At 43.9% G+C, this 23,260-nt stretch overlaps 1 protein-coding gene across 10 annotated transcripts in view; it reads right to left on the reverse strand.

The window, feature by feature from the left end:
* The window catches only part of CDKL5 (cyclin dependent kinase like 5), a 358,007-nt gene that overhangs the window by 178,685 nt on the left and 156,062 nt on the right, over positions 1 to 23,260 (reverse strand). The gene's annotated exons all lie outside the window — the stretch shown is intronic.

Raw genomic sequence — 23,260 nt, forward strand, 5'->3', positions numbered from 1 at the left:
TAACACGGTAACATTAGACAGCATTTTTTTATGGTGAAAGGTTCCTTATAAAGGGGTACTCCACTGCTCAGCATTTGGAACAAAATGTTCCACATGTTTAGAGCCGGCGCCGGGAGCTTGTGACATCATAGCCCCGCCCCCTCATGACGTCATGCCCCGCTACCTCAATGCAAGTCTATGGGAGTGGCGTCTGTCACGCCCTCTCCCTTAGACTTGCATTGAGGGGGCAGGGCGTGATGTCATGAGGGGAGGGGCTATGATGTCATGAGCTCCCGCCACCAGCTCTAAGCTTTCGGAACATTTTCTTCCAAACACTGAGCAGCGGAGCACCCCTTTAAAGTTTTGTGAAAATGTAGCCTGTGCAACATACTGGCAATTTCATACACCAGAAAACTGACATAAATGTGTTTATTAATTTCCCCATATAGTCTAGGATAGAAATGACAGACTTATCCATGCAGAGTCTCTTCAAAAATCAAAATGTCGCTTAGTGGCATAGGTTGAACTGCTTAACCCCCCCCCCCCCCACTATGACACACAAAAATGTTGCCCGACAAAAAATAAAATAAATATATATATATATATATATATATATAAATATATATATAAAATAATTTTATAATACATATATTTTACAAAAATGCTGTCTTTTTGCTCCAATGAATGGGTAAAATTTCCCCAAAGGTGGAGTTACATTTTAAGCAAACTATCTTTATGGGGGGGGGGGGGGGGGGGGGTGCAGAAGCTGGTTATCAGGTTATCAACAGAAAAGAATTTAATTTCTGTAGAGGAAATTCGTAGCATACTTTTTGAAAATACTTGAATTCCATTTTGCCAGACTACACAATGTTCTTGATCGGCTCCATTGTGTTGGAACGCAAAGCAGTACAAGCCTGGGCAGCTATTTTATCTACAAACTGATTTTACTGTTGGACGCCAGCCAGTACAATATCCCCCATTGCTAACCCAGAGCAGCGACGACACAGCCAATTGAAAAACGTCCCAGGTGTTCCCAGCGAACAGAACAATTCTTACAAATCTGATATTTAAAACTAAAGGAAGGAAAAATAAAACTGAACTGAAATGGGAACCCTGAGTCCATGTAGATCTTTCAGCTGTTCCTGAACAATGAGCAGATCCTTAGAGTAAACATTCGGATTTCTACCCAGAAGTCTCCTCTGGGGTCCCAATTATTTTGGGTTATTTGTGAAAACATGATTCTTGTTAACTGAGAAATCTCAGGTTTTGTCTCATTACGCTCACTATTAAGATGCATATCATCTAAATGTAAAATTAAACTGTAATGAAAAGACATATTTACTATAATTAAACAGTGATTCAATGGTGTGATTCATTCATCCCTAATTAGGAGGCCATGAAAATCTGTCCTTGTTTACTGCAAATACCCTACAACTTAGATAGCGCTAAAGCAGAAAAGCATTGTCATGGGGACCAACCACCCAAGATTTCTACTTGATGTAAGGAAAATGGTATACCATTACAAATGAGAAAATCCCTTAAAGGGGTACTCCTCTACCCCTGGGCAGTGGGGGTCGTGACATCACGGCATGCCCCCTAAATACAAGTTTATGGGAGGGGGAGTGGCTGCCGACACGACCCCTCATAGACTTGCATTGAGGGGGTGTGGCATTTCTACCGTGTTGTTGGGAGTTGCAATATATATTGGGGGCTTACTATTTATTATAGGGGGTATTATTATATCTGTTATTAGACTGTGCACCTACAATCCCTATAAATTCTTAGTCTGTTTTTTTGGTCTAAAATATAGATAGTAAAATTGAAAATTTGAAAAAACATTGCCAAAAATTCTACATAAAAACATGGTTAAAGAAATTTTTTTTTAAACAGTAGGTCATATTCTTTTGAAGACACACTCCCTTTAAAATGTAACATTTAATAATTACGGCATGTTTAAAAGCGTAAGCAGAATATAGTTTAAGGGTCTATTCACACGTACAGTATTCTGCGCAGATTTGATGCGCAGGATTTCAAGCTGTGTTCAGTATACATTGAAATCTGCAGCAGAAAATCCTACGCATCAAATCTGCACGTCAAATCTGCACAGAATACTGTACGTGTGAATAGACCATAAAGGGGTACTCCAATGGAAAACTTTTATATTTATTTTTTAAATCAACTTGTGCCAGAAAGTTAAACAGATTTGTAAATTACTTCCATTAAAAAATCTTAATCCTTCAAGTACTTATTAGCAGCTGTATGCTCCACAGGAAGTTCTTTTCTTTTCGGATAATTTTTCTGTCTATCCACAGTGCTCTCTGCTGACACCTCTGTTCATGTCAACAACTGTCCAGAGCAGGAGAAAATCTTAATGGACAGAGGTCTCAGCAGAGAGCACTGTGGACAGACAGAAAAGAAATCCAAAAAGAAAAGAACTTTCTCTGCACTATACAGCACCTAATAAGAAGGATTAAAGGGGTATTCCAGGAAAAAAACTTGGTCAACTAGCTCCAGAAAGTTAAGCAGATTTGTAAATGACTTCTATTAAAAAATCTTAATCCTTCCAATAATTATCAGCTGCTGAAGTTGAGTTGTTCTTTTCTGTCTGGCAGTGCTCTCTGCTGACATCTCTGCTTGTCTCAGGAACTGCACAGAGTAGAAGAGGTTTGCTATGGGGATTTGCTTCTACTCTGGACACTCCTCCCGCACATCGCCGCCGCCGCCTCGTTGCCGCCACTGTCCCTGCACGCCCGCTGCCGGACTCTGCAGTAACTGCAAGTGTAATGAGGGAACGGGGTATGCGGGGCGGGGGGGGGGGTGAGGAGGGAACGGGCTAGTGCCGTAGCGGGGAGGGGGGGGGGGGGGGGGGCTAGCAAAAAAATAAAAAATAGGATGGTGGGAGCTACCCTTTAAGGATAAGCATAATATTGCACATAATCCCTAAATACAAAAGTGTAACATATGTGAGCTACTCACCACCTGATTTTAAATATGGTAGGTTGGTGATTAACCAGAATCCCAGGGGTTTGGACATTATGTTATATCAGAAGGGTGAGGTACTTCAAAGATATTCATAGCCCTTTTTGGATTTACAGATGTGTAGAGCAAGAGAACTGACTGGCACACACTACTATATATTTACCGTTTACATTACCTTTAATTTGTCCACTGGCAAAGCTTGGTTTGTCCCATTGTAAACACGCGTTTGGTTCTGTACCAGGTAGCATTGTATTTCTGTATTCACTGGTGTCGCTAGGACTTAAATAGGGTAAGTGTATGGATAAGGTTTATAGGGTCTCCCTTTTTTAAGGCAAGTACCCCATAGAGGGGGCAGAGCAGTAGTTTTCTCAAGATACACCACATTTCGTCCTGTTCTCTTGCTCTATACAGCCAAAAATCCATAAGGCATCTGGAAATTTGGTAAGAGAAGACGGGAGATGCTGGGATGCTCCACTATTCCTCTGGGATACTATTCCGAAGTACCTCACCCAGGTGATGTGATACACAAGTCCAGACACCCCTGGGATTCTGGCCAATCACTACCTTACCATATTTGAAACCGGGTGGTGAGTAGCGCAAATATTAGATACTTTGGTATTTTCATGGTTATGTGCAATTTCATGCTTATTCTTACAGTATTCTCTGCTTCACTTCCACAATTAATCCTGGGATCTAAGGGTATTGTTTTGTTGTTTGGTTATGAGTTTGAAAACAACCTAATACCCTATATCGTTCCTAGTTGTATGAATTTTTTCTCTGTAGGGTCAAAACTGGTCTCAAATATTACCGTATAAGACGCACTTTTTCTTCCCCAAAACTGGGGGGGGGGGGGGAAAGTTGGTGAGTCTTATACGGCGAATACACACCTATCGCGGCGGTCCCTGCAGCCATCAACGGCCGGGACCCGCGGCTAATACAGGACATCACTGATCGCGGCGATGCCCTGTATTAACCCTTCAGACGCGGCGATCAAAGCTGACCGCTGCGTCTGAAGCGAAAGTGACACTAACCTGGCTGTTCAGTCAGGCTGTTCGGAACTGCCGCGGTGAAATTGCGGCGTCCCGAACAGCTTACAGGACACCGGGAGGGACCTTACCTGCCTCCTCGGATTCTGCTCCGTGCCAGGATCCCCTGCATGGCCGGCGCTCTCCTTCGACGTCGTCGCGTTGTCCCGTCATCCAATAGGAACGGCGTGCATAGCGACGGAGAGCGAGGATACCGGGGAAGAAGACTTCCGGAGCGTCGGGGACACCAAGGGGACACCAAGGGGACGCGTGGCGGGGACACGTGAGTATTACCTCCTATACCAGTGGTCTTCAACCTGCGGACCTCCAGATGTTGCAAAACTACAACTCCTGGCATGCCCGGACAGCCAACGGCTGTCTGGGCATGCCGGGAGTTGTAGTTTTGCAACATCTGGAGGTCCGCAGGTTGAAGATCACTGTTGGGTTCAGAATCTTTTTTTTCTAGATTTTGCACCTTTAAAATTGGGTGCATCTTATATGCCGGTGTGGCCTATAGGGCAAAAAATATGGTATACTGTTTAAAAAATAACAAGGATAAAGTATGTGTTCACGAAAAGGTTAAATTTTTCCAGAAAAGCTGATAATCACACTTGGGTCCTGGCCCATCATGACCTGAGATCATTAACAGGCAGGAGGAGCAGCCAGCAAGAAGATCCTACTGCAACACTGGATGAGAGGAGACAGGTATGTATAACTCTGGGGTGACCCCCTGCACTCCAGGGAAAAGATGGATTTTTTAGCTTTTGCCTAGAGGGTCATTTTAATAAAGCTAAAATTTGCTCTCTTGGATCCTTATTAAGATAAAGCAGATCCTAACTACACCACGATTTTAGAAGGTTCTGTTAGTGGTTTAAATGTCCACCATCACCAAAACTATATTTTTAAAAATAATAGAGCTATAGAAAATAAAGTATATCTCTAATGCTATTTCATCATATTTTTCCACTGTTTGCCTTAGAAACCTGTTCCTATAAAAATGGCCACTAGAGGTCCTCATAAAGTGTCCCACACCTGTAACTATGGTCTTTCCAAAGTTAGCAAACATCAGCGTCTCAGTCGGAGTACAGGAAGTGAGGAGGAAGCTTACAAGATCTCCGAATACACAGAGAGCAGGGCAGTGTGTGAGTTGCAGTGATTGGCTGAGAGGATGCCACACCCCCTCACACCTCTCCAGCTCTCAGCAGCATCGAAGGACAATGATTCAGAGCACATATCCGTCCATAGCATAGAGAAGGAGCACAAGTGTGACAGCATGTTCTGCCTCATACAGCAACATGTACACCAGTAGGAAGGAGATGGGGAGGAGGTTTGTTACAGTGTGCCAGCCCAGTAGTAAGGAGATTACATGAGGAGGTTTTTTTTCAGTGTGTCACCCCAGTAGTAATGAGATTACATAAGGAGTTTTTTTTTTTTCAGTGTGTCACCCACCCCAGTAGTAATGATATTACATGTGGATAAGGTTTGTTACAGTGTGTCACCCCAGTATTAAAGGGGTATTCCAGGCAAAAACTTTTTTTATATATATATCAACTGGCTCCGTAAAGTTAAACAGATTTGTAAATTACTTCTATTAAAAAATCTTAATCCTTCCAATAGTTATTAGCTTCTGAAGTTTTCTGTCTAACTGCTCAATGATGATGTCACGTCATGGGAGCTGTGCATGATGGGACAATATCCCTTGCATGATGGGAGAATATCCCCATAGGAGCTGGACAGCTCCCGGGACGTGAGTCATCAGAAAGCAGTTAGACAGAAAACAGCAACTCAACTTCAGAAGCTAATAACATGCAGGCGGTCAGAACGCTGCGGGCGGGCGGGAGTGGGCGGTCAGGCCCAAATCCCGCAATATCCTGCACCACCATGGCAGCCTCATTATAAGTCAGACTCAGTGACTGCCTCACAGTGCTCCTTCCAGTCCTGTCTGCTCCCTCTGCCACCACCGCACTGCCATTTTGTGGCGCGCTCAGCCTGCCCTGGAGGATCGTTTACTCTGTACTCCATCTTCTCCCACCTGACTGGTAGGTCAGAGCTGCCACCAATGTTACTCACAATTCACACACACAGGTCCACATTTACTATTGCAAACCCGACATGTTTTGTAGGATTGTGTGCCAGATTCTGTCTGCGCCAGAATTGAAAAAAACCCGACTAACTCTCCATTTTACTAGGAAAGCCGAAAAAGGGGCATGGGCGTCGGGAAAAGGGGGCATGGTCACCGAAAAGGGGCATGTTCCCAACATTTTTAGAAAAACCCAACATATTTACTAAGGTTTCCACAGACAATGGTGTTTATTTACTAAGAGTGGATTGTAGGTTTCTTTGTGGGTTTTGATTTCCGACTGGTAATTTCCCAAGGTATTTACTATGGTTTCCCTACAGTTTCCACTTTCCCTACATTTTGCTTTTTTACACATGTTCTGATCTGTCGGGTTTTCCTCAGCTCAAATTTCCACCACATTTTCTGTGGAAACCCTAGTAAATATGTTGGGATTTTTCAAAACTGTTGGGCAACACCCCTTTTGTCGGGACCACACCTACTGTATCCCGTGACCACACCCCCTTTTCAGATTTTTCTTGTAAAATGGAGGGTTTTGGTATTTTTGGTCGCAAATTGTGTCGCAAGGGACCTGAAGTAAATAAACTCCAATGCGGTGGATTTCAGATGAGGAAAACCCTACAGATCAGAGCATGTGTAAAAAAAGGAAAATGTAGGGAAAGTGGAAAATGTAGGGAAACCTTAGTAAATACCGAGGAAAAAAATTTGTAGGGAATTAAAACCCACAAAGAAGCCAATACTCCACTCTTAGTAAATAAGGGCTACAGTGCGCTGTGCTAGGTATGTAAGTGACTGCATCGGTCGGTGATCCTTTCAGCCAGGGCCTCTGTCTGCACTGCTATTTACATGGGGGTAAGTGCACTGCAGAGCATTGCACCCTAGCATCTTCTACAGACCCTAGGGTGCAATGCTCTGCAGTCTGCACATATCCCCCATGTGTAGAGCAGTGTGTGTAGTGTACACTCCTGTACAGGTGGGGGGGGTATGTACAGAGCGTTGCATCGGTCAGTGACCTAGGGCCTCTGAGTCTGCACAGTCACTGCTATTCACATATGTACATACACTAGGGTGCAATGCTCTGCACATACCCCCCCATGTATAGCAGTGTGTGCCCTACACACACTGTTATACATGGGGAGTATGTGCAGAGCATTGCACCCTAGTGTCTGTACATTCCTATGTTAGCAGACGGAATTGGACAAAAAACCAAGGGGAACGGGCCGGAGCAGGATTGAAAAACCAGTCCCGCGCAGGGCTCTACCATTTAGTGTATAAGGAGAACAGAAGGTAAACTCCAGTAATTCTTCTTCCTCTCTGTGTAACATGTGCAGAATAAAACCAGAGAGGAAAGGGTTACAGAGCAGAGTGCAGTGATTGGTTGACAGCTCAGTCATGTACAGTGAGGGCAAAAAACACGCCCCCTGCCTGAAAGAAGATGAAAATTCAGTGTGATCTGATATAAGGTGATTTTAAAAGAAATACAGAAGCTAGACACATAAGTTATATGTACATGATCAGGATTAGGTACTGAGGAACATATAAGTTTTTTTTTCGTGATATGATAGGTACACTTTAAGTGTGCTTTTTTAAACATTTTGAAAAGAAGTAACAGTATTTAACCAATATTTTAAATTCTATGTATGCTTTCTGTGGATATGCTAAAAAGCTCAACACATTGGCCCTCATTTACTAACATGATTCCGACTCTTTTTGTTGGGCTTTGCGCCTAAATTCTGTCGCACGGTACGTGCGACAGAATGTGCGACAGAAAAAACTCGACAGAATCTGAATCACTCAGAGTGAAAAAAAAAAAACCTACAAAATGGGCATTGTTTTCGGGAAAAGTGGCATGTTCCCTACATTTCAGCCAAAATCACTTGTCTTTTCCTAAAACCATTCTGAAATTCATGTGAATTATCTGGGAAGAAAACCCGACACTTTAAAACATGCATAAAGTTTCAGAACGCGGAGTAAACTCCCTGGCTGTTTGCTCCTTGGCCAGCCTCCTCTTTTTCAAGCAATTCTTACTTGTAATTTTTACATTTTTTTGAACAATTAAATTTTTAAGCAAGGTTTTAGCTTTATTAACACATATTTTATGAGTCTTTTCAACACTTTTTTTCCCTATCTTTTCAGTAATTATGGTAATTGCAAAAAAAAGAAAAAAATATATATACTAATTTAATACATCTATTTATATGTTTGTCCCTCCTTCCTCAGGTCCGAGTTAAAGTGTGTGGATACAGTACTTTATATATACATATTTCAATGAATACATTAACCCATTAAACATTTGAAGTTTGCCGGGTCTGAATAGTGTTGCTCGCGAATATTCGCAATTCGAATATTATTCGCGAATATCGCATATTCGCAAATTCGCGAATTTCGCGAATATAGCGCTATATATTCGTAATTACGAATATTCGGGTTTTTTTTTCACAGTACACATCACAGTGATCACCCCTCTCTGCTTCCAGCTTGTGTGGTCTAAAGAAGGCTGTAATACTACTGTGTGAGACTGGCGTGCGAAAATTCGCATACACGAAAATTAGCATATGCTAATTTTCGCATATGCGAATTTTCACACATGTTAATTTTCGCATACGCGAAAATAAAACGAGGATATAACGAATATGCGAATATTCGCGAATATATGACGAATATTCGTCCATATATTCGCGAATATTCGCGAATTCGAATATGGCCTCTGCCGCTCAACACTAGGTCTGAATGCCATTGGAGGCTGAGTATGAAGTCAGCCTCCAGGGTCTATTGGTGGTGTATCGGAATGAATGGGCTAGATCTATAACATTGTGATTTTTTTTTGTCCATATATAGGTCAATTGATAGTTAAGAAAGTGTTTGAACCATGGAAACTAAGTCAATTGGATACCATAAATGGGCAACTAGGTTAATTGAAACAGGTGGTAACCCCCGCAATCTCTCCTGCAGCCCCCCCCCCCTGTCATCAACCACCACGCCCCCTCCCACAAGGGGGGCATCCTCAGGCCCCTGTATCGTGAGTCATCAGGCTGATGACGGGGGGGGGAGGGGGGGTGCAGGAGAGATTGCGGGGGTCTCCAGCGGTTGGACCCCCGTGATCAATCAGATAAGGGGATATGATGTGTGGGGGCAGAGTGCCCCTTTAAGACTGACTTCAAGCCATGTCCATTCGGTCTAATTTGTCAAATGCACTCCTGTCACTTAAAAAGGTATACATTTTCAACTTTGATGGCATGTCTGTCACTGGAACCTTGCCACTGATGTCCATATATTTTTATTGTCAAACTTGGACCGATACATTTAAAGGAGTATTCAGAGAAAATTTTACAACTAAAAATTACTCACTTGCCGCCATTCTGACATTGCCGATTCCGTTACTCCTGGTCTTTGTCCCAACATGCAGAAAATGTACGGTCATCTAATCACTGGCTAAGATGGGTCACTAGGTATTTTCTGCTATTTTCGGGACCAAGACTAGAAAGCCCTGAGCAATGGGAACAGCAGCATCAGAACACCACCAGCAAGTGCCATAGATGCATGCACGGGTCCCCCCTCCCTGCCCAGCATTATTGATGTACAAGACTTAGTGCTGGTTGCCACGCAGAGAGGTGTGGAGAAGGGAGGATATTTGCATGTTGCAGTTCAGCCCAGCCTCTTTGACAATTGAGCTTAGAAAAAGAAAAACATTTAGAAAGAGATTTATCAAGCTCCGTAGATTTTTTTTTGCGTAAAAATACATGCTGCAACGTTTTGATTTTTGCTTATTCCAAAGCACATTTCTGAAATCTGCTCACGTAGTAATTTTTATTTTTTTTTACTTTGCAGTGGTCATTTTATCAAATGTGATAGTGATTATTTATGAAGAAAAAAAGTCTCATCTCCATTTAAAAGTTGCATATGTATTCCAGGTCCAACCTGGCTTACAGAAAGCCGATGCGCCTGCTGAAAAGGACATTAACACCCACTTTAACAATTGTTCTTGTTCTGAATCATGAAACAAAGCTACTACATAAATGTTAATTATAGAAAAAATTCATTATAGAAAATTTTATAAAATTTTAAAATTAATTATAGTTAATTTTAGGACATGTACATGCTGGCCTACCCACTAAATTTTTAAATTAACCTTGTGTTAAAATAGAATAAGGCATAAAATAATTGTGTAAGAATTTTTACAGACTACGTAAATAATCCATATGTGGCACAAAAATTTTTCCTTAAAAAAAAGAAACATCCATAGTAATACAGCTTCATGTACATTTTGGAGTGGGTAATGTACAGAGCAGTTTTTTTTTCCGTGGCTTCACTATTGTTTATGTGCCTACGGGTGCTGCGCTGTCTTCTTTCCTGATGTAAACTTCAGAGTAGAAGGAAAAACGGATTCAATAAAATTTTAGCAAATTTTGGATGCTATCTTGATGCCATCTGTGAAAAAGCTGAAGTTAAAGAGAGGATGGCTTCTACAAATGGATAATGATCCTAAACACACCTCGAAATCCACGGGGGATTACATCAAGAGGCGTAAACTGAAGGTTTTGCCATGGCCTTCACAATCTCCTGACCTCAACATAATTAAAAATCTATGGATATACCTTAAAAGAGCAGTGTGTGACAGACAGACCAGAAATCTCAAAGAACTGGAAGACTTTTGTAAGGAAGAATGGGCAAAGATACCTCAAACAAGAATTGAAAGACTCTTGGCTGGCAAAAAAAGCGTATACAAGCTGTGATACTTGCCAAAGGGGGCAGTACAAGATATTAACTCTGAAGGGTGCCCAAACTTTTGCAGATGCCATTTTTTTGTTTTCTGTTATTTTGAAAGTGTAAATGATGGAAATAAAATCTAACTTTTGTTGACATATTATAAGAATGTCTAATCTGTAATTTGATGCCTTTTGGAGATTTTTTCCATCTTTCCTTGGCTTCTTTATACACATTAATACAAATTTTTACCTGGGGTGCCCAAACTTTTGATCCCCACTGTATATAGTGGCATGTGATGTAGCCTTTCATCTGAGGTAAAAGTAAGGAAATCTTCGAAATGCATAGCTCCGATGTCGGCTCAAACACAGGATTCTGCATCTGCTTTACAGAACAGCTACACACACAGTGTATGGTGAAATGCGCGCCTGGTACCAGTGTTTAATTGATGTTCATGCTCAGAATGCAGGAATTAGACAGCTAAAATGCTTTATAATTAGCACTTGTATTGTTAAGACGGAGCGGATGAGCAATCCTCATTACATAAGCACGTGGAGCACAGATTTCATAGAAAGCAAAGGTCAAATGCTATAATAAAGCAAATCAGTACAACTGGGCAGCATCCAGTACCCGGCACACACTACCTGATACACTGCGAGTGGGGGCTGTAGTCTCTGAATGTAGGAAGAATTACTTTGAAAATTCTAATACAATAAACAAAGGCGGTTAAACCAAGTCAGCAGCACATCTGCTACACTACAAGGAATTCAAATAAAAATTCAGTGAAAGTGATCATTTTATAACATTTAATAAGATGGAACTTACGGAAATAATATGTCTAGGGTACTCCGCCCCTAGACATCTTCTACCCTATCCAAAGGATTTCCCTGCTGCACCCGACGTACGTTTAGAGTGTCAGATGCAGCGCCGAAGCTCGTGACATCACAGCTGCGCACCGCATCGTGACGTCATGGCCACGCCACCTCAATGCAAGTCTATGGGAGGGGGCGTGACCTCTCATAGACTTGCATTGAGGGGGCATGGCCGTGACATCACGAGTGTCCGCTCCGCATCGCCAGTCATCTGACACAGAGCTGTAGCGGTGCTCTGTGCACCGGATGTCTGGGGTGCCGCAGCAGTGATTGCACACCTAGTGGCATTGACCCCCGCGATCAGACATCTTATCCCCTATCCATTGTATAGGGATAAGATGTCTACGGCAGAGTACCCCTTTAAAGTAGGTTAAAGAAAGGCGTAACTATAGGCTGCACATTGTAAAATAAGTATAGGTAGGCATTATGAGGGGAATTCATCATTTATGGTCTACTCTCTGTGTTGGTTCAGAACAGGAATGTCGCAGGGAGTTTGTCATGCGTTCATCGAATGTCGCCCGGCACTTGATAAATTTGTCGCATGGCCAAATCCTGCTTTCAGTTTAGATGCTTTTGTAGGGCTGGTGGAAGTGAGTCTAGCATGTAAAAGAGGCAATGTGCGACAAATCTGAGACTTTTTCCAAAAATACTAACTACTGCAAAAACTTTTCTAAAAGAAGTCCACAATGTGGTTATGGTTCTAAAATGCTCTAAATGAAAAATCACAGAAAAGTTGCACTGAAACGAGCTACAACCATTTATATACAACCAAATTTAGACAAAAAAACAAGGTAAACAGTGTGATGAATACTCGCATATATGCTTTATAGTCTTCTAAAGAGGACCCACCTTATGAATTTTAACCGACATATCACTATTTACTCTTCAATAAACAGTATTAAGACAAAACAGTGACAAAGCTTTGTCCTGTAGACTTCAGTAATTTCTAAAGAGGATATGTATATTTTCTTTAAATTTAAAGGCGTACTCCCCCCCTAGACATCTTATCCTCTATCCAAAGGATGTCTGATCGTGGGGGTCCCGCTCAGCCAGTGATTGGATGACCAGGCACTTTTTTTTGTTTTACAACGGAGAGCGGGAAACTCTAATCAGCAAGAACAGCACCACTGGAACGGAATATTGACAGCAAGTCAGTACATGATTTTTTTCTTTGTTTTACTGCCACTCTAAGGACTTCTAAATGTAAAATGTTTTCAGGAATCCAGCCCCTTTTCAGGAATCCTTAAAGGGGTACTCCAGTGGAAAACATTTTTTTTTTATCAACTGGTGCCAAAAAAATGAACAGATTTGTAAATGACTTCTATTAAAAATCTTAATGCTTCCAGTACTTATCATCTACTTTACAATACAGAGAAAGTTCTTTTCTTTTTGAATTTCTTTTCTGTCTGACCACAGTGCTCTCTGCTGACACCTCTGTCCATGTCAGGAACTGTCCACAGCAGGATAGGTTTGCTATGGGGATATGTTTGTTAGCTGCTGTATGCTCCAGAGGAAATTCTTTTCTTTTTGATTTTTTTTCTGTCTGACCACAGTGCTCTCTACTGACACCTCTGTCCATGTCAGGAACTGTCCAGACTAGGAGCAAATACACATAGCAAACCTATCCTGCTGTGGACAGTTCCTGACATGGACAGAGGTGTCAGCAGAGAGCACTGTTCTCAGACAGATAAGAAATTCAAAAAGAAAAGAACTTTCTCTGTATTATACAGTAGCTGATAAGTACTAGAAGGATTAAGAATTTTAATAGAAGTAATTTACAAATCTGTTTAACTTTCTGGCACCAGTTGATTTAAAAAAAAAAAAAAAAATTCCACCAGTGTAACCATTTAATATGTATATAAAAACCACATAATTATGTATAGTGCTTGATACCAAGATTTTACTTTTGCGAATAACATATCCGGCAATCATTTATATGAATATTATTCTACTGATGTTCCATGCCTACTAGGAAATAATTACATATCAATGCAGTCATTACTTAGAACATTTAGTGGGCTCTCCAATCTCTCTAGCCGACAACATAACTGTGAACATTTCCCTTCTTCTGTCATCCTTTTATAGCCAGATCTGCAATGATGTGTACTAAGTAACTAGTAATATACATAAAATGTACTTTATAAAACTGCTCTTTGGCTTGTATCCTGTTAGGGATGACTCACAGTACACAGAACTAACAGGCATTATACATGGCTGGACGCCCTTATTTCCATCATTTTTTGGCAGCATCAGTGCAATTTCATTGGGTATTCTGCCAAAATGACTGTACTATATCTGTGAACTCCCTATAATGTATTCTCATGTATGCATCAAAATCATGGATCAATTTTGTTTAGCGGGCGCTAATCATCAGATCAGGGGGGGGTTCACTCTTTTATATGCAGAGAATGAGTAGATCTTATACAATATCTCGCATTTAAAGGAACGCTAAATATAGAAGCGAATAATAAGAATAAGCAGTAGATTATCTTGACACACTGTTTCTCAGTCGGCAAAAAACACTTTTAGAAATCAGAAAACCCCTGTAATATAGCACAGTTCTGGCTTACATATACTGGTTTTGGTTTACAAATACTGAGGCAAACTGCTGACCACTGGCACTGGTCAGGTCCCATTTTTAGAAAGTTTAAAAGGGTTCTGACTGCCAATTGAAAAAAAACTACTACCTTCTAGGCTCTAAAATAATAAACTCGACGGTACTCACCTCATCCACTCCAGCTGGTCCCTTCGTTTACTTACCCTGATGACACAATGTCTCGTCTCTCTTGATGACATCCTGAACACAATGCGGCCTCAATAACTGACCGGTGGGCGCACATAATCAAGGTAAATAAAGAGTAGGGCTGGCCGGTATACCGGTTCATACCGAAAACCGAAATTTTTGTGCTGCACGATATGAATTTTAACCCATGCCGCAATACCGGTTTGGCCCCTCCCCCTCGGGAATGAATGTATTATCAGCCTGCGCTGTCCCCACATCGGGGAACTAATCCTATGTGACCTGCGAGCTCTGTTCTGCACCCCACCCCCCCAATTAATTATTAGCCCAGCCCAGCGCTGTCCCCATCAGGGTACTACTCACATGTCACCCGCATGCGCTGCCCCCCTCCTGTTTGTTGCAGCCGCCAGCGCTGACACCCTATACCAGTGGTCTCCAACCTGCAGACCTCCAGATGTTGCAAAACTACAACTCCCAGCATGCCCGGACAGCCAACGGCTGGAGGTCCGCAGGTTGGAGATCACTGCTCTATACTGTGCGGTATCCCTATGCCCGGGCTGCAAAAAATAAACAAAATAAACTTTATCTTACCTCCAGTTAGTCCGGTACCGGCCTCACTTGTTTCCTGGGGACAGGAACGTTGGAGAGCCGTCAGCCTATCACCAGCCGCAGCGATGTTCCGCCTCGGCCAGTGATAGGCTGAGCCCACTGTCATGAAAGAAGCCGGCTCCTTACATGACAGTGCACTCAGTCTATCACCGGCCGAGGTGGAACATCGCTGCGGCTGGTGATAGGCTGATGGCTCTCCGACGTTCCCGTCCCCAGCGTAAGGCTGACGTAGGTGCGTTAAAGTTTATTTTGTTTACCTTTTGCAGCCCGGGCATAGGGATACTGCACAGTATAGAGTGTCAGCGCTGGCAACCGCAACAAACAGGACGAGGAGGGAAGCGCATGCGGGTGATATGTGAGTATTTACCCCGATGGGGATGTGGGCTGATAATTAATATGGGGGGGGGGGGGGCTATGAAATACCATTATATACCGTGGAACGGCCAATAGTTTAAAAAATACCGTGATACACACATTTGGTCATACCGCCCAGCGCTAGTAAAGAGGCAGACTGAGGCAGATCAAAGAGCTGGAGGGAGTGAGGTGAGTACAATGTACTTTTATTATTTTACACCCCTAGCAGGTTAGACGAGAAACCTATGAGCCCTGACTGCTATTCAACAAGGCTGAGTGATTATCATGGCATGCCTTCAGCAGACACAATGACATAGAAGAATGTACTGCTCCGAAATAAAAAAAAGATATACTTATGTATATAATGAATACTTATCTTCTGGGAATCCTAGAGACCAAGTCCATTTAGAGTCAGACATAAATGCTACAATGTCCATTAAAGACAGAATCTCCAGAACCTTGGGAATTATGACTATTTTTACAAGAAAACATAAAATATATATTGGTGAATAAATTGCCGCTAAGGGAGCGGGTTATTTATAGATCAAAGTCAGTGACTTTAAATGTTCTCTGAGCAAAGAATTCTGGGCTTACGTTCCAATGAAAGCGAAATGTTGCTTTTCAGTGTTCAATGCAGTATAATAATTTCTGAAAGTTTAGTTCGACTCACATGCTCCCAACGTTATAACGTGATGACTTTCATCCATAGATCACTATGAGGCAAGGGCTCCTCAGCATACACCACCAGTAACTATCATGAAGACGTTCTACTGTCTTCTATAATATTCAATTAACCCATAGGTGACAACACAAGAATACCATTGAAAATCGCTGAATCTTCTGCCACTATTTTATAGAAAAGCGCTTCCACTTTCCACAGTGAAAACCTGCATGTCTTTCTTAATAATAATAATAATAATAATAATAATAATAAAAAAGAAGAAGCGGAATCTTTTATGGCTTGTAATAAGTTTTTATTATAATGCTGTCCATACAAGGCACTCTATTAATTTTATAGTCTGTGGTTGTATCCTAAAAATATCATCTGGTGACATTTTGCTTCCCGGGGAAGTTAAAATTGCCGCTTCTATCTATATGCATTAAAACAAAGGTTGCCAAGGAAACGGATGGAAATTCAAGAAATGAAAATAAGCTTCGAACCTATAATGTTGTCAGGCAGCCATGTAGGTATGACTTAAATTCTGCTATCCGTCCTTTTATAGGCATACCATTCAGGCAGCTGTGAAAAACAAAGCTTTAATTTGATATTTCATTTTAGGTTGTAAATGAAACATAGGCTTTAAAATGGTTCTGTTTAGTAATACATATAAAATCATTTATAGAAAAACAAAAAGTACCTACATAACTCAAACAGATCAATAAAGAAATAAATAAAAAATCCAAAAACAGCAGAAGCTGCTAAAGCAAGATCAGGGCTATACAATGGAACACAAATGATATCAAAGGGATTGAGTGCCTGCCAAGCTAAGTATTCCGTGAAAGCCTGGCACGGTGTTCAGATCTTCCTGCTTCCATAGTTAAAGATCCATAGCCATCTGTTATTATACTAGTGTATGAGCCTGTTGTATTCATATGTAGGTGGAACCTCAGCCTACATATTTGTGAAGTACTTAACCCCTGGTACCCTGGAGGAACAGACTACAATGATAATTTCATCTAATTTCAAGTCTAAACATTTGGTTTTGGTAAACTATTCCAAGAGGGGTGAATATTGTGCAGTGACATTTGAAGCCTACAACAAATCTATGCCAAGGCCCCAAGACATCTTATCCCCTATCCAAAGGATAGGGGATAAGATGTCTCACCGCGGGGGTCCCGCAGCTGGGGACCCCCACAATCTAGCACACAGCACCCACCTGTAAGTACTGCTGGCTGTCAGTCTTATGCCTCCCAACCATGGGGACGGATTATCCTGACATCACGACTCCACCCCCATGTGACGTCATGTCCCACCACCCCAATGCAAGTCTATGGGAGGGGGTGTGGCGGTCGTCACGCCCCCTCCCATAGACTTGCATTTAGGGGGCAGGGTGTGACATCACACGTGGGCGGAGTCGTGATGTCACAATACTCCGTCCCCGTGGTTGGGAGGCAGGCAGTACATACAGGTGGGTGCTGCATGCTAGATTGCGGGGGTCCCAAGCGGCGGGACCCCTGCGATCAGACATCTTATCCCCTATCCTTTGGATAGGGGATAAGATGTCTTGGGGCCGGAGTACCCCTTTAAAGGAGTACTCCAGTGAAAAACTTTTTTTTTCATATGAAATGGCTCCAGAAAGTTAAACAGATTTGTAAATTACTTCTATTTAAAAATCTTAATCCCTCCAGTACTTATGAGCTGCTGCATGCTAAAGAGAAAGTTGAGTTGTTCTTTTCAGTCTGACCATAGTGCTCTCTGCTGACACTCTTTTTTATTATAAAAGTACAAAACACAAAACAAGTTCATTTCACTGTAACAAAATTAACAAAACTGAACATAAAAACAAACTATCCGTCTCAAAATAACAACTTAAACCTTCCTAACCGGCCAGCCCAGATAAACCAAAAATAAATGAATAAATAAATCATTACCTACTATAGTCCAACACACACACACACACATACCTAATGAACATAAATAAAGTTTTCCTCGCTTGGATCAAAAACTAAAAATATCCAAACTAGGAAACATAACCACACTCCCCCCCCCCCCCCCCCCTAAAAACAAAAATATGGCTAGCTGCCTTAACAAAAATAATATAATACTATAGTAACTGAAAACTGGTCCGACTGCCTTTCTCTCAAAATAATTATGACATTATATAAATAATAATAAAAATAAAATAAAATAAAAAAAATAAAAAATGTAAATAAAAATACAAAAAAATTCCCACTATACATAAAACCATACAGAATATACATACCAAAAAAAAAAAAAAAAAAAAAAAAATACATTTATAACACAGAAAAACAACCTATACTAAACTATCCCACCACCCCCTCTGGACATGGGTCAGAGTCCATAGGTCACAGTTTTTGTCCACAACTGACCCATACCAGACCCCCAAAATAGTACCCACTGCAACAGTCCAGTCCTGGGTACACACCACCACCACCCCCCCCCCCAAAAAAAGAAACCCCACCCAACCTAAAATACACCCCTACCCACCTAATGTAAACAGAACAATATATACAAAACAATATATACATAGTCTACAACAAAGCAATATTAACAGTACAATACACCAAAACCACAAGGCCCAAGTTTGGTTGCCTGCAAGCCCTTTACAATCCATCCATAGAAAACAAAACAAAAGGCTAAGGTGACATGCATAGCCCCCCACCAGGAAGAAGGATGGCAATCCTGATAAAATTAAATTTAAATTCCTCTCCCTATCAACCTCTAACCCTATCACTATCCCTTCATGAAACTGACCCTATACTCACCCTAAGATATATACACTATCCCTGGCCAAAATAAGGTACTTCACCTTAAGGGCCTAGTACCTAGGGCACATCAAAAGAAAAACCTCTCCATAGGAGAGAAGCCCTACTGGTACCAAGACTGCCATACTCCAAAGACCTGATCTTCCCGAGGTCACCAGTGATGTTCCTACAGACCTCCACCTCGGAGAGGACTTTCTGTTGGGTCGATACTAAGCACCGTGCATTCCATGTGTAGTACCTAACCACTAAACTAACTAAGAATAAAGTGCCCCGGTCTCGGCCACCCAGGGACCTGAATGCCCCATAAGCCCACTCCGGATAGGTAAGGCCGGCAAGTTGACTCCAGTTGATGGAAGCGCCCACCCGGTTGTAAACCCCTATATTAAAGGGACAATGAAGCAGGAAGTGGTCCATGACATCCCCGGTCATCAGAGTTCCTACACTTCAGGTTGTCCCTTACATATAGCTTCCCCTGAAAGCAGCGCCAGGCCAAGTCCCAAAACTTCTGGGGGATCCTTTTCATGTTCAAAAGATACAACCCCACCCTCAGATCCCGACCTGGGCAGTCCCTGAGCGCCAGAGGCTTCTGGAAGTGGGTCAACAGAACCCGTTTGTCAAGGAACTGCCTTGACTGGGTCCTGATCTCCCACACTCCCAGACCCCACCGGCGTATCGCCTTCAGAGTCGGGGTAGCGTAAGCCGGAAGATATCCATGGGGTGTACGGAGGTCCTTCACTCGCCCTCCTCTCTCCCATTCCTGGAAGAAAGGCCGAAACCATTCCCTGCAGGAGAGTACCCACGGAGAAGCCCTCTCTGACCAGAGGTTTGCGATGTTAGCTTTCAAGAAGGTGTTCGTAAAGAACACCACAGGGTTTACCATAGATAAACCCCCTAGTCTCCTCGTGCGGTACGTAACCTCCCTCTTGACTAGGTTCATCCTGTTCCCCCATAACAGTTGGAAAAACAGGCTGTAGATCCTAGTGTAGTAAGCCTCTGGCAAGATACATACACTGCCCAGATAGATAAACAAGGGGAGCAGGCATGATTTCATCAGGTGTACCCTTTCCCTGAGGGTCATAGACCAACCCTTCCACTGGTCCACCTTCTGAGCGGCATCCTGGAGCTTACCATCCCAGTTTTTGGTGGGATAATCATCTTGGCCGAATGTGATGCCTAAGACTTTTGCTGACTCTTGGGGCCCTGGAAGGGTGTCCGGGAGATCAAACGTGGGGTCTCCCCCTCCCAGCCAGAGACTCTCACACTTATCCCGGTTGATCTTAGACCCGGATGCCTCCGAGTAGCGGTCCACCTCCGACATCACCACATCGACCTCCTCTCTTGAGGAGACGAAAATAGTGACATCGTCAGCGTACGCCACCACTCTCTGGGCGACATCCAGCTCCGCCAGACTCATCCCGACTCCCGCCAACGGCCCACAATCTACCCTCCGGACGAAGGGATCGATTGCGAACACGTATAAAAGCGGGCTAAGAGGACAACCCTGACGGACTCCGGAACCCACCACAAAAGAGCGGCCAGACCACCCGTTCACCAGCGGGAAACTCTCTGCCCCTGCATACAAGATCTTAAGCCAATTAACAAAAGTAGTTGGTAAGCCATATCTCAGGAGGACGGACCATAGGTACTCGTGGTTCACCCGATCAAATGCTTTGGCCTGATCCAAGGACAGCAAGTACCCCTTCCAGAGACCTGCACTACTCCGCTCCACTGCCTCCCTGACACTAAGGACAGCACTTAAGGTGCTTCGGCCTGGAAAAGAGCAGTGCTGAGCCCCCGAAAGGAGCCGGGGTGCAAACTTCACCAGCCGATTAAACAATATCTTAGCCAGAAGCTTCCTGTCCGTATTGAGAAGAGCTATGGGTCTCCAATTCTCAATCCGGCTAGGATCTTTACCCTTTGACAGAAGAATCAGGGCTGACCTCCTCATTGACTTTGGCAGAGTGCCCGAGGAGAGACACTCATTGAATACCTCAGTCAAGAGGGGAGCTAAAGACTCCTTAAAGGTCCTGTACCACTCGGATGTTAAGCCATCCGGACCTGGCGACTTCTTAGGGGCAAGCCCCTCGATCGCCATTCTCACTTCCTCTTCCCTGATTTCTTCTGCCAAAACATCAAGAGAGGGGTCTACCCCTGGCTCAGGAATGGTTTCAGTCAGGAAAACCGACATCCTGTCTCGATCTAGATCTTTCCTTCCCAAGAGGTGCGAGTAGAAGGATCTGACAACCTCCAAGATCCCTGATCTGGACCGATTCAGAGATCCTGTACTATCAATCAGTCCTGAAATGACTTTACTACTCACTGACATCTTACAGTTTCTGTAAGGGTCGGGCGAGCGGTACTTCCCGAAATCCCTCTCAAAAACCAAAGATGTGTGCCTATCGTACTGACACCTCATCAGCAAGGACTTCACTCTGGAGATATCCTCTCGGCTACCTCCAGTCGAGACGAGAAGCTCGAGTTTCCTCCTCAGACCCTGATACAGGCGGTACCTGTTCAGGGACCTGAGGCTCGAGAGCTGGCGGAAGAACCCCGCAACCCGCTTCTTGAATATCTCCCACCACTCTGACTTACTACTACATAGGCCCAGTAAAGGTACCTGGCTCTGAAGAAAATCCTCAAAGGACTGTCTTACTTCCGCTTCCTCCAGGAGGGACGAATTCAGCTTCCAATAACCTTTTCCCATCCGGGGGGTCTCTGAAACATTCAGGGAAAACAAAATCATACAGTGATCGGAGAACTCCACCTCAACCACGGACACTACGGAAGAGACAGCTTCCTCCTTTAAATAAAACCTATCTATCCTAGACCTGCGACTACCTTGATGATAGGTGAAACCCGTGTGGCCTGAGGGGCTCCGGATGTGGGCGTCCTCTAGGCGAGCTTCTCTAGCTATGCTAATCAGTGCCACACTATCGCAAGTCAGCGGACCATTGGAGCCTCTCCTATCTTGGGACCTCGTGACATTATTGAAGTCCCCTCCAAAGATCACTTGCCGACTCGTAAAAAGAAAGGGCTTAATCCTCATAAAGAGATCTTTACGGCCCCGCTTAGTTTGCGGGGCGTAGATGTTAATGAGCCGGAGCTCTTGTCCCTTCATGAAGACATCTAAGATCAGGCACCTCCCCATTTCTAATTCAATAACCCGTCGGCATTCAACAGGAGCGGTAAAAAGGACCGCCACCCCACTATACGGCTCAGCCGCAAGAGACCAGTGGGAGGGACCGCGCCTCCACTCTCTTCTGGCTTTTACCAGAGAGGCTAGATCTGACAACCTGGTCTCCTGTAAAAGGAAAATGTCGGCTTCAACACGGCCGAGAAAATCAAAGGCTGCGAATCTAGCCGTATCTGACTTTATACTGGCACAGTTAATAGATGCCAGCGTCAATGGGGTGAGTGCCGCCATACAGGGTGATTAAATTAGACGGCCACACCCTTTACTTTCTCTTTCCCTTCTTTTTTGCCCCCTCATCCCCCGAAGAAGACGAGAGGGCAGGACCACTCTTGGATCTTTTTTTACACTCCGATTGATCCATATGGTCCCCGTCTCTGTCCGGCTCCGGTCTAGCCCTGCCCTCTGAGGAAGGTGCCTCAACAGGACAGGGCCCAGTTCCCCCCAGAGGCTCCTTCTCCCTAGGCACCCCGTCCTCACCTTCCCCCTCCAAGGAGGGGGAGGAGATGGTATCGAGGACGAGGTATCGGTTTGACAGGTCAATCAGAGGGGGGGCAGTCAGGCTTCCGTTTTGGACCTGGCCCGTAGTACAAGGAACTTCAGAGGGCTCTGACCTCTTCTTTCTCCCTTTCCTTTTGCCCTTATCTTTCTTTTTGGGCCTCACCCCACTTTCCTCATCCACACTTTCATAGTGGGAGGAATCGGAAGGGTCGGCCATATTGCCTTTCTCTCTGTGAAGTCTCCTGATCTCCTCATCCAGCACGTTCTCTTCTAGGGCTTCAGCGGTTACAGGGCCAGCTTCAGGAGCAGGGGCTAAAGCTGCCCCCGTCACCTGGGCACTCTCCAGCTCCCTACTCCTTCTACGATTTTCCTCCCGCCTTAGTTTGGCGGGGCCCTTTTTCCTCCTCACTAGCCCTGTTGCGCCCCCATCCCTGCCCGTACCCTCCCCAGCCGAGGCAACTTCGCAGCTCTCCTCAGCCGGAGCGGCCGCCGCACGGGCGAAGGCGCTAGGACAACGGCTAAAAGGGTGCCCGAGGACACCACACAGGTGGCACCGGATCTGCCTACAGGATGCGGCCAGATGACCCACCCCACCACACAAAGCGCAGACCTGCACAGTACAGGCTGCGCTAAAGTGGGTGGGGCTGCCACACCTGTGACAGACCTTGGGTTGCCCCTGGTAGAAGACCTGGATCCTATCGCGTCCAAGGAAGGCGGCTGACGGAATGTGGGCAACTGTACTCCCTGAACGCTTGAGTTTGACGGAAAACGTCCAGGCCCCGG

This window comes from Hyla sarda, chromosome 2 (assembly GCF_029499605.1).
Source record: "Hyla sarda isolate aHylSar1 chromosome 2, aHylSar1.hap1, whole genome shotgun sequence".
In the NCBI taxonomy this organism is placed as follows: Eukaryota; Metazoa; Chordata; class Amphibia; order Anura; family Hylidae; genus Hyla; species Hyla sarda.